The sequence below is a fragment of the Carettochelys insculpta genome, chromosome 7, assembly GCF_033958435.1.
Source record: "Carettochelys insculpta isolate YL-2023 chromosome 7, ASM3395843v1, whole genome shotgun sequence".
Classification (NCBI taxonomy): domain Eukaryota; kingdom Metazoa; phylum Chordata; order Testudines; family Carettochelyidae; genus Carettochelys; species Carettochelys insculpta.
Genome location: NC_134143.1, coordinates 74508323 through 74518887, shown reverse-complemented (window position 1 = coordinate 74518887; position 10565 = coordinate 74508323).

The following is a 10565-nucleotide window of genomic DNA, read 5'->3' as shown; positions in this document are numbered from 1 at the left end:
CTCACGAACCTGGGTGATGGGGCAGCAAACTGGCGGATGAAATTCAGCCTTGATGAAGGCAAAGTCACGCCCAGTGGGAAATGTCATCCCAGCTGTCCCCACTGAATTAGCCGCTACCACTCTTGGCGTCATGCTGGGTAGTTCTCCGAAAACAGCCACTCAGTGGGCAGTGGCAGCCAAACAATGCATGGTTGGGAGCCCTGAGGAAAGAGATCGGATGGAAAATATCAGCCTGCAGCTACAGAACTCCCTGAGGTGCCTGCACTCAGAGTACTGCAGGGCTCGGAAAGGGCAGATTAGAATTGGGAAAAGGACCAGAAAGGGCCACAAAAGTACTGGGGGGCCTGGAGCAGCTGCCATGGGAGGAGATGTGGAAAGGAGGGGGACTGTTCAGCGTGGAAAAGAGACGAGGGGGTTAGAGGGGATGTCTGTAAAATCGTGACTGGCAACAGGGCCAGCAACAGACTTCGCTGGCCCGGGCTCTGGCACAACTGCCCCTTTGCCCCGCCGTCAGCAGCCCTGGAGAAAAGTAAACCAGGAAGTGTTCTTTACCTCTTCACGTAGCATACGAACCGGGGCACCGAATGTAAGAAACAGGAAGGAGGGTTTGGACAGAAGAGAAGACTGAGGGGTGATTTAATAGCAGCCTTCAAGTTCCTGAAAGGGGGCTCTGAAGAGGAGGGTGAGAAACTGTTCTCAGTGGTGTCAGATGGCAGAACAAGGAGCAATGGTCTGAAGCTGAAGAGGGAGAGGTGTAGGCTGGATATTAGGAAAAACTACTTCCCCAGGTGGGTGGTGAAGCACTGGGATGCGTTGCCTAGAGAGGTGGTGGATTCTCCATCCCTTGAGGTTTTTAAGTCCTGGCTGGACAAGGTCCTGGCTGGGATGACTTAGTGGGGGTTGATCCTGCTTGGGGCAGGGGTTTGGACTAGATAACCACCTGAGGGCCCTTCCAGCCCTGTAGTAGTAGCAGTAGTAGCATCCTTCAGTCTACGTAGACTATGGATCGCGCCCTTCGTAGTTCCGTTTGGCATCCTCATTTGCAGCATTGGCCGTGACTGTGAAGACCCACATGAGAGTGACAGTCCTTGCTGCATCTGTTGCATATGTAGTGGGTGTCTGGCAGGTCCTGGCTGTGCTTTCTGTGGGCTCACTTCTCCTTTGCTAGCTGTCTGATCCTCAACTCACCCTTCTGAAGGCCCTTGTATAGTTCCTGCCTCCATCTGCTGCGATCGTCTGCCAGCTCCTTCCAGCTGTCTAGCCTGATGTTTACTTCCCTGAGGTATCTTTTGCAAACATCTTTGCAGCGCAGCTGGGGGCGTCCGGGAGGTCTTTTGCCAGAGGCTAGCTTGCCATACAGGATGTCTTTTGGGATCCTTCCATCATTCATCCTGTGGACGTGGCCAAGCCAGCGGAGCCGACGCTGCCTGAGGAGGGTGTGCATAGTTGGGATTCCAGCTTGCTCAAGGACGGCAGTGTTGGTCACTCTGTCCTTCCACGATATTCCAAGGATGCGCCTGAGGCAGCGCAAGTGGAAGACGTTCAGCCTCTTTTCCTGGCGGACGTACAGGGTCCAAGTCTCGCTGCCGTAAAGGAGGGTGCTGAGGATGCAGGCTCTGTAGACTTGCATTTTGGTGTGAGTGTACAGCTTGTTGTTATTCCACATTCTCTCGCTGAGTCTGGACAGAGTTGTGGCTGCTTTACTGATCCTCCTATTTAGCTCAGTCTCCAAGGACAGGGTGTCAGTGATGGTGGACCTGAGGTAAACGAACTCGTGGACGACCTCTAACATATAGTTGTCAATGCTGGTTGATGGAGAAACAGCAACGTCCTGAGCAAGTACATTTGTCGTCTTTAGGCTGATGGAGAGCCCAAAGTCCTTGCATGCTTTGGAGAACTGATCCAGCAGCTTCTGAAGCTGGTCTTCTGTGTGTGACACAACAGCAGCGTCATCTGCGAACAGCATCTCTCTGATGAGGACTTCCCGCACCTTAGATTTAGCTTTCAGCCTTGCAAGGTTAAACAGTTTCCCGTCAGATCTGGTGTGCAAAAAGATGCCCTCTGTTGAAGATCCAAAGGTGTGTTTAAGGAGGAGTGCGAAGAAGATCCCGAACAGTGTCGGAGCAAGCACGCATCCTTGTTTGACGCCGCTCCTGATGCTGAAAGCATCCGATAATGTGCCATCGTATTGGACGGTTCCTCTCATGTCTTTGTGGAAAGACTGGATCATCTTGAATAACTGTGGCGGACAGCCTATCTTGTGGAGCAGTTTGAACACTCCATCCCTGCTGACCAAGTCGAAGGCCTTGGTTAGGTCGATGAAGGCAATATAGAGTGGCTTCCTCTGCTCCCTGCATTTCTCCTGCAGCTGCCTCAGAGAGAAGACCACGTCGACAGTAGATCGCTCTGCGCGGAATCTGCACTGCGATTCGGGGTACACCCTCTCAGCAATCTTCTGGAGTCTGCCGAGGATGATGCGAGCGAACAGTTTATCAGTGATGCTTAAGACGGAGATTCCACGGTAATTGTTGCAGTCGCTTCTGTCTCCTTTGTTCTTATACAAGGTTACGATGTTAGCGTCGCGCATGTCCTGTGGAACCTCTCCCTCTCTCCAGCACAGGCACAGCAGCTCATGTAGGGGTTCCAGGAGGGTGTCTGTGGCACACTTGATCACCTCTGGTGGTATACCATCCTGGCCTGGGGCCTTTCCTTCTGCAATGCTGTCAATGGCTTTCTTCAGTTCATCCACAGTTGGTTCCTGGTCCAGTTCGTCCATTACTGGTAGGAGTTCGACGGCATTGAGGGCTGCATCAACCACAATGTTCTCACGTGAGTACAGCTCGGAGTAGTGCTCAACCCAGCGCTCCATCTGTTTGGCTTTGTCAGCGATGACTTCACCAGATTTGGATTTCAGAGGTGTCATCTTGTTCTGGGTGGGTCCTAATGCCTTCTTCATACCCTCGTACACTCCTCTGAGATTACCAAAGTCAGCACAGGTCTGGATGCTGCTGCATAGCTGGAGCCAGTGGTTGTTGGCACAGCGCCTGGCTGTCTGCTGTACTGTTTTTCTGGCTGCTCCGAGCGCTTGCAGGGTATTCTGGCTTGGCGAACGTTTGTACTCCAGCAGTGCAGCGCCCTTTTTTCCGATGGCTGGAATCATCTCATTGGAGATAGCTTTGAACCAGTCATTTGTGTTACTAGCTCTTCTTCCAAACACCAACAAGGCCGTGTTGTACATTGTATCCCTCAGATGCTGCCATTGGGATGTCACATTGGCACCCCCAGGGTTGCTGCGTAGATTCTCCTCCAGGGTCGCTCTGAACTTTTCAGCTCTCTCTGAGTTAGCCGTCTTTCTGGCGTCAGTGCGGGGCCTTCCAGTTGGTTTAGATTGTGATGGGGTTCAGGGGTCCCTCTGCACTGCACCCCATCTGCTGGCAGGAGTGACTCTCACTCAGCAGGTACAACAGGAGGTTTATCAGGCAACAGATGCCCAGTTTCTCACAGAAGCGACAGTACAGCAGCCAGAGACAGTCCTTCCAACCCGTCCTGGGGAGAAGACCCCGAGGGTTGCCCCTCTGGGGTGTAGCTTTCCCCCTCCTCAGGCTGGCTGCCTTCCAGCTCCTCTTCCCCTAGCCTCTAACTGCCGCCCCCGATTCAAAAACCCAGCTCGGCTCCTCCCTCCTCTTTGTTCAGGGCAGAGGTGTTACCTGCCAGTTGTAGCCCCAGGGTCATCCTTAGCCACTGGGAGCTGCTCTGCTTGTCTCTCACATCCAGCCTGACTCACACATGCACTCCCCCCACGCCTTCACAAGAGTGGTGCAGCTTCTTGGGAATCACCTTGAGTTTGGAGCAAACTAACGAGTGATCTGTGTCGCAGTCAGCACTATGATAGCTGCGTGTCAGAAGGACGTTTTTGAGGTTATAACATCTAGCGATGACCACGTCTAGTTGATGCCAGTGTTTTGAGCGTGGGTGCCTCCATGACGCTCTGTGCTGTAGCTTGGTTTGGAACAATGTGTTTGTGATGCACAGATTGTGGTACGTGCAAAGTTCAAGAAGACGCTGACCATTTTCATTCATTTTTCCCACACCAAAGTGGCCTAAGCAGGAAGGCCATGAGTCACAATCGGCTCCAACTCACGCATTGAAGTCGCCCAGAATGTTCAGTTGTTCGCGAGCAGGTATTTGCGCTATGGCAGCACTAAGCACGTCATAAAACTCATCTTTCACTTCTGGTGCGGCGTACAGGGTTGGAGCATAAGCGCTAATCAGGTGGACAGGACCGGCGTGAGTTTGAAGTATGACCTGAAGGAGTCTTTCTGATCCATCCATGACTAGTTCCACCATTTGTAGAAGGGTGTTTCTGATGGCGAAGCCAACACCATGCTCTCTGGGTTCTTTTCGGGCTTTACCCTGCCAGAAAAAGGTGTAGTCCTTTTCCTTTAGAGATCCCGAATCTGCGAGACGTGTCTCTTGCAGAGCAGCAATGTCAACTTGGAGTCTCTTCAGTTCCTCATTGATGACAGCGGTCTTTCGGGTGTTGCTGATGTCCTGAAGATCTTCAGTCAGACCTGTGAGCGTGGTCCGCACATTCCAGCAAGCAAGCTTGAAACTTTGATGGTTTCCTTTTCTTGTTGATTCTCTTATTCGTTTGCCTGGTGCTCAGCTTTCAGGTCACCTGTCAGGTTTGGGAACCGTAAGCCTCACGCACCCAGTGAGGCAGGTGAACTGTGGCGGGACAGTACCCTATTGGCTGGGGGCTGCTCAGTTCGTTTACCTCGGGTTCACCATCACTGTGCGAGTTCATTTACCTCAGGTCCACCATCACTGACACCCTGTCCTTGGACACTGAGCTAAATAGGAGGATCGGAAAAGCGGCCACAACTCTGTCCAGACTCAGCAAGAGAGTGTGGAATAACAACAAGCTGTACACTCACACCAAAATGCAAGTCTACAGAGCCTGCATCCTCAGCACCCTCCTTTATGGCAGCGAGACTTGGACCCTGTATGCCCGCCAGGAAAAGAGGCTGAACATCTTCCACTTGTGCTGCCTCAGGCGCATCCTTGTAATATCATGGAAGGACAGAGTGACCAACACCGCCATCCTCAAGCAAGCTGGAATCCCAACCATGCACACCCTCCTCAGGCAGCGTCGGCTCCGCTGGCTTGGCCACGTCCACAGGATGAATGATGGAAGGATTCCAAAAGACATCCTGTATGGCGAGCTAGTCTCTGGCAAAAGACCTCCCGGACGCCCCCAGTTGCACTACAAAGATGTCTGCAAGAGAGACCTCAGAGAGGTAGACATCGAGCTGGACAACTGGGAAGATCTAGCAGACGACCGCAGCAGATGGAGGCAGGGGTTACACAAGGGCCTTCAGAAGGGCGAGATGAGGATCAGACAGCTAGCAGAGGAGAAGCGAGCGCACAGAAAGCACAGTAAGGACGTGCGAGACACCCACCACATCTGCAAGAGATGCAGCAAGGACTGTCACTCTCATGTGGGTCTTCATAGTCACAATAGACGCTGTAAACGAAGTCCTCAATTGAAACTTTAAAGGGCGCGATCCATAGTCTATGCAGACTGAAGGATGCCTACTACTACTGCTCAGCTTGAGGCAGGCGGTGACTGTCCAGTGAGATGCAATGATCTCTCCCACCGTCGGAGGCAACCCCTGGCGCTCGTTCTCTACGCCAATCAAGCAAGAGCTAATAACCAGTATCTGTTACCTCCCGTGTTGGTTCAACGCTGTTAGCGATGCTGGAGTACCTCTCCAGGCGCGAGCTTGGGCGATCATTGGGACCCTGGGCTGCCCAGACACCAGTGTTCCCCTCTTGGCTTTACTGATATAGTCCAAAGGAGAGGATAACCTCTACGTCTGGTACCAGCTCAGCTGCAGGAGTTGGTGGGTCAATGCCACAAGTTGGCACAGAACCACCTTAGGACTCCCCTCCGGATTTTCTGTCAGGGTTTACTCCCTTGGCCTTGCTCCTTTCCAGGATAACCCACAAGACAGTGGGGCATGGAGAACGTGGGTACAGTCCCACTACCTCTTGAAGCTCCCTGGCACCACGTCCCCAAAGCTCCCCATGACGACCACCTCGCCTCCCCAGGACCCTCCTCCCCACCCCTCTGCCTCTCATCGGCTACCATCACACCCCAGATCCTTCCTCCCTGTCCCCTTTTCCCCCATCCACTCCCATGTCTCCTGAATGCACCACACTGCCCCCTATCAGTTCTCTTTGCCCCCAGGTCCCCCTTCCCCTGGCCTCTCCGCACCTGGTCACAAGCTGCTGCAGCCCCACATCCTCCAGGAAGGCACCAGTCTTGGAGCCCAGCCGCACCCTGGGTCCCAGCCAAAGCTACCAACTCTTCATCTGGCCACGGCTGTCCCTGGAGCCCCACAGATCTGGTGCAGGACATGCATGCAGGGAGTGCAGGACTGGGCCTGGAAGCCATGCAATCTGGGCCAGCACGCCGCAAGCAGCCTCTGTGGGTGCATTAATTTGTAGTTTCATTAATAAAAAGCAGTCCTGTGGCACCTCAGATACGAATAAGTTTATTAAGTCATGAGCGTTGGGGGGAAAACCCACTTCCTCAGAAAAATGAGGAGCATCATTAGCTTTGGATGTACTGATGCAGCCAACAGTCCTGAAGTTTAAGAATCCCATTGAGGGAAACCGCGTTTCTACCAGTACAAAGATATCAGGAGATGAAGGCACCAAGACAGGCAGAGACTCTAGTGAAAGCTTGGTACATTGGCAGTGCCAAGATGGGGCCTTTTCATCACTTCAAGAGTTCTGCGCAGTCCCAGAGTTGACAGCACTGCCTCAGACAAAACCAACGCACTCTTCTGCATTTTACGTGCTGTACAGGTTCCAGAGACTGACTGGACAATTTCTTTGGTGATTATGTATTTTTGACGGCTTCTCAGGACTCGGAGCACTTGGATGAGACAGAGACAGACGAAGAAGAAGGAGGTTTGTCACCCAACTTGTGCTTAAAGTCTTGTGCTGGAGAAGGAGCACTCCTGATACCGGCTGCTGGTTCAAAATTAGGCTCTAGTTCTAATATTGGACGCACAGATCTCATTGCATCCATTAGATAAAGCACTGGAAACAGTTTGCTTTTTCACTGTAGTGGCAAGGAGGAACAACTCAGACATCTGTCCCTTGCATGCCCTCCCTGAAGCGGAATGAGCACCTTTCTCGTCTATTCAGGGTAGCAGGCAAAGGCCTGCGCATACCAACTACGCTGCTTAAATCTCAAATACGACTTCTTCATTAACCCCCAGGATTTGTTTTAAAACTAAACGACGCCCTAGTATAAACCACTACTTACAACCATATTTTAGGCATCTGGCCGACCGGCAACACTATGGTGAATTCAGGCTCTTGCCACAATCCCAGAGAAGGCGCCGAGAGGCTGGGGGCGGACACGCTCACTTTCCAGCCTCACTGCGCTCAGGCGCGACTGGTAGCAAGACTTTCCCACGTCAGTGCACTAGCCTCACACGGGCCTAAACTGCAATCTGATGTGCACAGTCACTTGAGAGAGAACCACTAAGGCCAACCTTCAACATCACATGTCCAAATCAACAAAATAGCCTTAAACTCAAAACACTAATAAGTAGCATTTTTCTTACTTTGCATACATGCAATTTTTGCTTATTATAGTCAGGTATGTTTTTAGTTTGTTTGTGTGCAAAGTGACATCATAGTTTCCCGACATTTATTGACAAACGTCTAATTCTTCTAACCCTATTTAGAATAAACTGAATTCTCAGGAATGAGGAAAGAATGAATGACTGCTGCTTTCCAGTGACCCCTGCCAGCCAGTACAAGAACAGCCCTATGATTCAATGATTAAGTACTCTGTGACGTGGGGGCCCAGGCTGGGGGGCGGTGCTGGACTAGGTGCTCTGAGAGATGGGGACCAGCCCCAGGTGCAGGCTGGGGCCAACTTGGGGGCTGCTTGCCCTGCTGCCTGGCTCCCCCCCCGATCCTCTGCTCCCCAAGGCATGCTGGTGGACGTGACCTCAGCCAATGGCTTGACAAGGTCCTGGCTGGGCTGAGTTAAGCAGGGCCTGGACTCGACCTGCTGAGGTCCCTTCCAGCTCTAGGATTCTAAACACAAGGACGGATTTCCTCCCACCACCCAGGGCACCTGGGGAACTGCCATCCCTGGGGATGCTGTGAAGGGCAGAGGGTAAGTGGGTTCAGAAAAGAGCTAGGCCGTTTCCTGAAGCCGGTTCTGGAGCAGAGGGAAGGGATCACTCGAAAACCGCCTTTGTCTTTTCCTACCCTCTGCAGCCTCAGAGACAGGAGTTGGGCCAGACGGGCCATTGGCTGACCTGGTAGGGCCGCTCTTCTCTGGCTGCTGTGGGGCTGGGCCCTGGGGAGGGTCTCGCGCAGTTCTTCTGAGAGCCAAGGCGAGGGAGCTGCAGTCCAGCCTTGCTGGTGGAACTGTGGCCCCCTCCCCACCCGTTCCCCCATGGCCAATGCAAAGTGGGGTACCTGGGCACTGGGACGCTTGCCAGTGCCGGACCCTACCTGTTGGGGGAGGTGTCACAGAAGTGCCCCATGGCTGCTGCTGCTCTACCGCACCTGGACCTGTGCTGGTTGGTGGTTTCAGGCCAATCCGTGGGCACAGGGCTGCTAACACAGGAGGCTTCCCCGACTCGGCTGCCAGCCCGCGGCATGGGCAAGACACGGCGGGTTCACGTAGCACTGAGGGGCACCTTAGAGCTCAGGTGTCCAGCGAGTTCCCTCCCCCTCTGCTCTGCCACCAGCATGGAAACGCCCAGGACCCCAGCCTGCCTCTCTGACGCGCTGCATGAGGAGATGGGCCCTTGAGACCCACAGGTGGGGGAGTACCGGCGGGGCGGGGGGAGGGCACTGCTGAAGCCAACACCAGTTTTACTGATGACTTGGGGGGGGGGTGCCAAGTTTCCACCCCTCTGGGCGCTGCTGCTGCTGCTGGCCCGAGTGCAGGGAATGAGGACGGCCTGTCTTGTGAGCTGCAAACCGACCGCGTCTCATGCACAGCCCTGCAAACCCGCGGCTATCGGCTTTGTAGCCGCGTCTACAGGGTACCCGCCATTCCTTTCTGCACAGGGCTCTGCACACAGCACAGGGCCTCGCTGAAAGGGCCTGGCAATGGCTCCCCCTTCGTGAACACAACCTGTAGCAGCATCGCGCTGCTGGGTGTCAGCGACTTTCCTCCTCCGCGCCCTGCAGAACCAGGCCTGGACTCCCCCCGCTGGTGTGGCACCAGTTAACTAAGCCCAGGTGATGGAGTGGGGTGTACAGGAATGTTAGTCCCCTTAGGGTGCACGTTTCCTACAGGCTTATTGTTTTCCTCTTATCTTGTGTGTTTCCCGCTGTCCTTTAGTGACCCCAGTTGGGGGCCCGTTTCCCTAGGCACGGAGGCAGTGCCTGCATTAGGCCCCGACGTACGTGACGGGTGCGTTCTTGCACAACCCCACGTAAATCCAATTTTGCATTACTCAGAGGAGCCAGGAGCCTGACCAGCGCAGCAGCACTTCCTGTCTCCCCTGAGCCGCCAGGCTCCAGCTCCCCACTGCCCGGAGTCGTGTTACCCTGAGATGTGCCCCCTGCGTGCGCGTAGCCTGGGGCTCGGCTGTAGGTGGTGAGGGGAGCTTTGGTGTGATGGCTTCTCACCCGTACACAGTGGGACCCCTTTGTGCCAGGAGGAAGCCGCCTGGGTGCCGGATCGCCCCGGCCAACCTCCGTGGCAGGAAGAGCGCCGGCCTGCGCTGTACTGGCTGTGGGGCGGGCGTGGACGGGGCACAGACCCTGTTCCAGCACAGCCAGCGTCACCTAGACGCATATCCGTGCCTTACCCTCAGGGGCCCTGGGGCTGGCAGAGCAGGGGCACAGTCACCAGGGCTGAGTCCCGCCAGCGTCTCTCTGCCAGACAGCCCAGGCCAGGAGGGTGACCCTGTGCAAAGGGCTGCCTGTGTCCCTCACCCCACACCCATAGCAGCGCTGCCCGCAAGGGGCTGACACTTGACACGGCCCAAGAACTTGACTGCTGCAGTGGGTGGGAAGGGGATAAACCCAGGAACCAGCTACAGCTGGGGAGCTTGGCACCCTCCCACCCCCCACCGGGAGCACGGCTAGTTTGTGAAGATTGGCCACCCCACCCCTCAGCCCCAGCACCCGGGGAGCTGCTGAGAGGGCGGTTCCTTGGTGGGGGCGTGGAGAGATGGGCAGGGACAGGTGGCACAGCTGAGCAGGGAGACGGCTGGCAAGAGGGGGCGGCTCTGGCTGACTCAGCGTGGGTGTGTGTTGCTAACAGGCGTGAGCAGGGACCTGACGGGGTGGGGGACCAGCCCCCTGAGCTCAGATTGAACCCCTGCTGGGGAGATGCCCTGGGAGTGCCCCGCCTGAGACCCGAGCCAGCAGCTAGGACCTGCCCAAGGTGCTGCACTTGGGCACGACAGGTGCAACACAGGCCCGACCCCGGTGGGGATCGGTGTCCCCGGGGCAGCGATAAACGCCACTTCGGGCTGGAGCGTGTGGGATTTTCACTGCCTGGA